We start from the raw sequence: 7,500 nt of genomic DNA, 5'->3' as shown, positions 1-7,500 counted from the left end.
TCCAAATGAAGGGACCACAGACGGATCCCTGCGGACAGCCTCGCTCCACCCCAATCTCCACACTCCCGCCCACTCCTACCATGGATGCTTTTCTGTCCGAAAAATAACTCCGCCATAGAGTAATTTCCGGACAGCCAAGCTCCTCTAATCTCTGCAACACACGATCCCAGCGCAAGTAATCAAATGCCCCCTTAAAGTCAATAAATATGCCAAGGACATATTTATTGACGTTTTCCCTAACTACACTCTGAACATACAACCACGCATCCTCTATACCACGTCTTTTCCTAAACCCATACTGCCTATCCGACCTAACACCCCGAGTTAGCTCCTGAAGCCGCTCAACCATAACCCTTTCCAGCACTTTTCCAAGCACCGGAAGGAGGCTGATACCACGATAAGATCGAGGATCGCTCCTGATCTTATCGGGCGACTTCAAGAGTGCAACGACCCTAGCAATTTTCCACTCGCGTGGAAAATATCCCTCCCATATGCATTTATCATAAATGGCCTCCAAATATTCCGGAATGAACTTCCACAAGCATTTGCACATCTCTCCGTTCAAACCATCGAAACCTGGAGACCTTTTAGACCTGACCAGGCCAAATGCATAATCCAACTCCTCAGCTTCTATTGGAGGGACAGGCACCTCTTGTGCAGGAGGAACCTGAACCTCAGCCCTGGGAAAAAACTCGCCTAACAGAACATTGGCACACTCTCTCCACGTCGATAATACAGTATCACCTACGCGAAGAGAGCTAGCCATCTCATTTCGACGACCCCGACAGATCCTATAGACCTGTCCCCAAGGGTCGTCCCTATTTTCCCCCACAAATCTCCTCCACTCTTCCTCCTTCACTCTCACAAGCATCTTCTTATACTCTTTCATCCCTACGCTAAATTGATACTTGAGCTGAGACAGATTCTCCGAATTGGTCCGCCTGCCGCGTTGAAACAAACGCCTCAAGCGTCGGACAGACCTCCTCTTTGAATTTAACTCACTCGTCCACCATTTCACACCTTTCATTCTCACAGCCCTAGCTTTCCTAAACAATAAGTCATTCACACCCCAAACACATTCATATAGACGAGCAATTTGCTCGTCAACCCCCAATTCCTCAAACTCCCTAAGCGGTATATCCAATACCGCTTCCCTAACAGTATGTCCATATCGGTTCCAGTCGGTACACGAGGTACGCCATCGCCTCAATGGACTCCCCCCTTCTAACTGCGGGGTACGGGGAGTAACCATAATTTGTATTAAATTATGGTCACTAATTCCCCAACCCCCCCTAACACTCCATTTACACTCGAACCTACCCGCTGCTGCGTCATTCATGAGCGTCACGTCAATGTCACTCACACCTCTAGGCCCCTCAAACGTATACCATACGCTTGGTTCGTTTGCTACAAGGAGGTTATTCGCCACAATCCACTCGCTCATAACCTCACCTCGATTGTGGCTCCGATATCCAGCAGTATGCCTGGATACCTTGCTGAACCACATCGGAGATGTAGCATTCGCATCAAGACACACGATGGCAGGAATGCTACTCTCAAGTAGTAGCACCGCATCAATGTATCTTAAGTAGGGCTCTAGAGGCTCGTCAGACTTGCAGTACAAGCTGACGACATTCATTCTGCCGAATTCCCCCTCGACACACACACATACTCCCCACTGTGATGAGTCAACTACTACACAAGAGTAGCTTGGCTCACACACAGCTACTGCGGCCTTGACTCCAAGGTCCGTAAAGACCCTGAAGCCCCCAGGAAGGCCTCTCACCACCCCATTGGTGGAGTATGGTTCCTGGAGCAAAGCAATGCCGCAGCCCCCCTCCGACATACACGCCCCCAATTCACACATCACGGCATATGACCCCTGACAGTTCAGTTGATATAGTTCAACCATCAATGTCTAGCGTTCGCACGGGCAACAATGGCACAGTACACCGGGCAGACAGTGGACATCATTAGATGTCCGGCTGGCTTGCCCTTAAACGCACAGTTGCGACAATGCGGGGCATTGCCACAACCTGCACTCCTGTGTCCTTCTTGCCCGCACCTACGGCAGACATCCTTCTTGGCTCTGCATTCTGCCACCCTGTGATCAAACCCCATGCATCGGAAGCAGCCGGGCGTCAGTTGGTCTGGCCGTACCCGGAAGGAAAACCACTTTATGTAGCAACGACCTGCTTCCAGGAGGGCGGACATTAGCATGTCCGTTCCCTCAAGGACAACATTCGTCACCCCATCGGGGCTGACCTTCCAAGGACGGCTGATCATCCTCACGTCCTTCTCACGGCACCCAGGGCTGAACTCCTTGAGGTTCAACCGGAACAACTCTCCCATGAAATCCTCAGGGGAGATCTCCGTGTGAACCCCCTGGACCACAACCCTAGGCCCCAGCTTCCGACGTATGCTCACATCGAGCCCCACTTCGGAAAACTTGGCATTTTTTGCCAAGTTATCCCTCTCGGCAACGGATGGGGTGCGAATAATCGCACCTCCATCCTTCAACGGGCGCACCTCGTGCACCCTAACCCCCATGGAAGGCCCAACCTCCTTTACAACTTTCTTGATCACCTCCTTGGAAGTAGTGGGGGTTTTACCCCTCACTACGACCGACCAGGTCTCAACTGGCTTGGGCACCGGCAACGCAGGCAACACAGGCGCAGGCGCCTGAGGTGCCGGCATCATCGCTGCACCAGCCAGCGCAGCTCCAGCCGTCCTCCGAGGTGCTTCCTCCCTGGTTGTCATGGTGGCTTCCAACCGCCCACGAAGATGGGCGATCTCCGCCACCATCTCAACAAAGAGCTCCTCAAACTCCAAGGAGTATCCAAGGAGATCCTTCGCTGTGCTCTTCGGGACGCCGTCCATGTCAATGACGGCTCCACTAAAGGCCGTCACAATGGACTTAAAGCGTCCCATAAATTCGCCCCCAACCTTCTTCTGTTCGGCACCCCCCCCGAACGCTCCCAAACCTTCCTGGGAAGCACGCAATCTCTTACAGAAATCTACCAGGTGCTTCCCAGCTGGACCTAATTTAGCCCCTGTCTTACTCCCCTTTTTCCCACTCCCAATTTTTCCACTTTCGGAAGCGCCATCGCTTCCACTCACCCCCGACTTACTGGAAGGCACCTTTTCAGGTACCTTTAAAACCTCCTTACCTGACTTCACCACCGGGACCGCTGCACCCCCAGCGGTCTTCTTCTTAATGCGAGGAGGAGACCGCAAAATCACCTCCTCCTCTCCGGACGTCGATTCGTCCATTGCCGACGATGGCACCGCCGAACCGCTTGGAAGAGGGGTGTTCGCCCTCTTCCTCACACCTTCTAATTTGGGCATTGCCCAACGACCCTCACACTTAGGTTGCCGAATTCGCCGGATAAGGCCTCCTGAGCAACAACAAAAATTGAGTCCCTTTTGGGCAACGGCAATTACTGCACGGCAGGAACGAACCCCGCACAGGCACGCACACAGCGGCTGCACCTATCGGCGAGCCAAAGCAAAGCGCGAGGGCGTAGCCCACAGCGCCAACCAAAGGTTTGGCAAAGGCCACCACCAATGCCTTGCCGGACAGAACACTGTTCCCCGAACAAGGACGGGTCGACCAAGGTGGAGCTAACGCCGAGCTCGACCGCAGGCAAAAACACAACACGCTTTGGTCGTAGCACCTGTACAAGGTATTCAACCTTGGCGCAGTACTGTACCCACGCACAAAAGAGGACGCCCTTTTTACTGTTGCCAAATATGGCAATATAGCGGCACGACTACCTAGTGTACACGCACTCAACGAACCCACGCCGAAAAATAACAGCGCGACACTACACCGACGCCAAGGATTAACGGCACGCGCCAAAAACCGCGCCGAAAAATAACGGCACGCGCAAAAACACCACGCCAAGAAAATAACGGCACGCCCGCAAAAGTTGTAAACAACTTAATGGAATTTTCCAACGCTGTATCTAGCAGCACTCACACGCGCGCACAATGTGTCAATAGTACGGAGTATGGTGGCACTCACTAGAGTGTCCAACAACACTACCGTACGGCACTCACTCACGCGTCCAATATATTCACTACGCTGTACGAAAACACGTACAGCCACAACAATATTAGCGTCACTCGCACAACTGTAATACACCGGTTATCACACACGAATATAAACGCAAAAGAAATCGCAAAAATCGCTAATCACCACTTAGCACACGACACGTCCGCACTATTCAACAGTCACACTGAGAATGAAGAGTAGATAGGGACAACAACAACAACGTGTGGCGTTTTTTACGTGAGTTCCTGCTGGCGACAGCCCAAACCCACGGTGCTCAAAAGCACAACGGATCAAAACAATGCGTTGATCAGCGCCCCAAAAATACCGAAGCATTTAAGGATACCAATTGGTAGTGTGGAATGGACACACTAACCACCTTGGTAGGGTTCGAGGTCTATCTAACCCTCTGCCGTTCTATGGGTCCCGGCACCCGGTTGCATTGCAACTCCACATCGAGCCAAGAGGCTCTACCCGCATTTAGGTGTTAACCACAGCCACCACGATACTCCCCGAAGGGCCTACCTCAAGAACAGGTCGGAGCAAGCTCCGAGGGCTCCTGTTCCCCGTGGTACCAGATTTAAGTCTCCGGTCAGACCTCGTAGCCGAGACTACTACCAGTTGAGCTTCCATACAGCTCTGGACTGGTGGCCATTAGTAGATAGGGACAACAACGTGTGGCGTTTTTTACGTGAGTTCCTGCTGGCGACAGCCCAAACCCACGGTGCTCAAAAGCACAACGGATCAAAACAATGCGTTGATCAGCGCCCCAAAGTAGATAGGGACAGTAGGAATCTCGTTAATCCATTCATGCGCGTCACTAATTAGATGACGAGGCATTTGGCTACCTTAAGAGAGTCATAGTTACTCCCGCCGTTTACCCGCGCTTACTTGAATTTCTTCACTTTGACATTCAGAGCACTGGGCAGAAATCACATTGTGTCAACACCCGTTAGGGCCATCACAATGCTTTGTTTTAATTAGACAGTCGGATTCCCCAAGTCCGTGCCAGTTCTGAATTGATTGTTAATTGATAATCGTTATAATTTAAAAGGAATATATATCGAATGATATAATTCCTTAAAAATTTTAGCAAGAAAGTTCCACAATTGGCTACGTAACTACTATCCGGGGAACAAGAATCGTAATTCTCTATTTACCCAGAACGAGTACATAAACCATGGTATTGCTTCCCAATCAAGCCCGACTATCTCAATCTTCAGAGCCAATCCTTATCCCGAAGTTACGGATCTAATTTGCCGACTTCCCTTACCTACATTATTCTATCGACTAGAGACTCTTCACCTTGGAGACCAGCTGCGGATATTGGTACGGCCTGTTGAGAAGTTTGCGTGACCCCACCATAAATTTTCAAGGTCCGAGGAGAAAATATCGACACAACAGTAAATGTCATGCTCTTCTAGTCCATCTACCATATCTCTCTTCGAAAGACTTCCATGGTAGTACGACTATAAAACAGAAAAGAAAACTCTTCCGATATCTCTCGACGGCTTCTTTATGGTCGTTCCTGTTGCCAGGATGAGCACAAGGCCCATTTTTAATAACAAACGGATACTCAACAGGTTACGGAATTGGAACCGTATTCCCTTTCGTTCAAAATAATTCAAGTATTTTAATTATTTTTAAATATATTTTTATTAATATTTTTTTTATTAAAAACTTGAAAATTTTCGGCTTTCGCCTTGAACTTAGGACCGACTAACTCGTGATCAACCACTGTTCACACGAAACCCTTCTCCACTTCAGTCCTCCAAGGTCTCATTCGATTATTTGCTACTACCACCAAGATCTGTACCAATAGCGGCTCCATGCAGGCTTACGCCAAACACTTCTAAGCACACTATTGTACCCTCCTACTCACTAAAGTTTCAAAATTTATAAATCAATCGAAATTGTTTTATAAATCATCTACTTTAGCGGTAATGTATAGGTATACAACTTAAGCGCCATCCATTTTAAGGGCTAGTTGCTTCGGCAGGTGAGTTGTTACACACTCCTTAGCGGATTACGACTTCCATGTCCACCGTCCTGCTGTTTTAAGCAACCAACGCCTTTCATGGTATCTGCATGAGTTGTTAATTTAGGCACCGTAACATTACGTTTGGTTCATCCCACAGCGCCAGTTCTGCTTACCAAAAGTGGCCCACTGGGCACATTATATCATAACCTCAACCTTCATATCAAGAAAGGTGAGGTTCTTACCCATTTAAAGTTTGAGAATAGGTTAAAATCGTTTCGACCCTAAGGCCTCTAATCATTCGCTTTACCAGATAAGATTATTTTATATAATTTTTAAATGCACCAGCTATCCTGAGGGAAACTTCGGAGGGAACCAGCTACTAGATGGTTCGATTGGTCTTTCGCCCCTATACTCAATTCTGACAATCGATTTGCACGTCAGAACTGTTTCGGTCTTCCATCAGGGTTTCCCCTGACTTCAACCTGATCAAGTATAGTTCACCATCTTTCGGGTCACAGCATATATGCTCAAGGTACGCTCCAGTTAGAGGTATAAATAATAATAAATTATCATTATACATAACTATATGGAACGCCCCGGGATTGAATTAATTGACTATTTATTAAAAAATAGACTAAAAATTAATCCCATTATATTTAAGTTAAGTTAATTATGCCATTAAGTTTAATATAACTCAATGACTTGCACATATGTTAGACTCCTTGGTCCGTGTTTCAAGACGGGTCCCGAAGGTATCCTGAATCTTTCGCATTGTTAATCATATAAATGCATACAAATAAATATTAATATCATAGATATTAAATTTTTTGTAAAATTCAAAAAATGAATTTTAGCATTATATATAATAAAATCTATCAACACTTTATCAAATCATTAGTATTTATTTTATGTTAATATGCTTAAAAAGCAAATTAATTTAAATAAACTTAATATCACCAATGATCTTTTGATAAATACTTTATTATGTTAATAGATTACAATGTCCTTATATGAAAAAAATGCACATTATTTTTTTAATTATTTAATGATGAATTTTTCATAATGGATATTCAGGTTCATCGGGCTTAACCTCTAAGCAGTTTCACGTACTATTTAACTCTCTATTCAGAGTTCTTTTCAACTTTCCCTCACGGTACTTGTTTACTATCGGTCTCATGGTTATATTTAGTTTTAGATGGAGTTTACCACCCACTTAGTGCTGCACTATCAAGCAACACGACTCTTTGGAAATATCTTTCTAGTAATCATTAACGTTATACGGGCCTGGCACCCTCTATGGGTAAATGGCCTCATTTAAGAAGGACTTAAATCGTTAATTTCTCATACTAGATATTAAGATATTCCATACACTGCATCTCACATTTGACATATAGACAAAGTGACTTAGTGCTGAACTATTTTCTTTTCGCTCGCCGCTACTAAGAAAATCCTTGTTAGTTTCTTT

General features: G+C 46.7%; 1 pseudogene; it reads right to left on the bottom strand.

Moving 5' to 3' along the window:
• Nucleotides 1-4,743: 4,743 nt before the first annotated feature.
• LOC129251086 (large subunit ribosomal RNA) overlaps nt 4,744-7,500 on the bottom strand; it is a 2,814-nt pseudogene continuing 57 nt past the window's right edge.

Source organism: Anastrepha obliqua, chromosome 6, assembly GCF_027943255.1.
Source record: "Anastrepha obliqua isolate idAnaObli1 chromosome 6, idAnaObli1_1.0, whole genome shotgun sequence".
NCBI lineage: Eukaryota > Metazoa > Arthropoda > Insecta > Diptera > Tephritidae > Anastrepha > Anastrepha obliqua.
The sequence above is the reverse complement of the archived record's forward strand: the minus strand, read 5'-3'. Positions and strand labels throughout refer to the sequence as shown.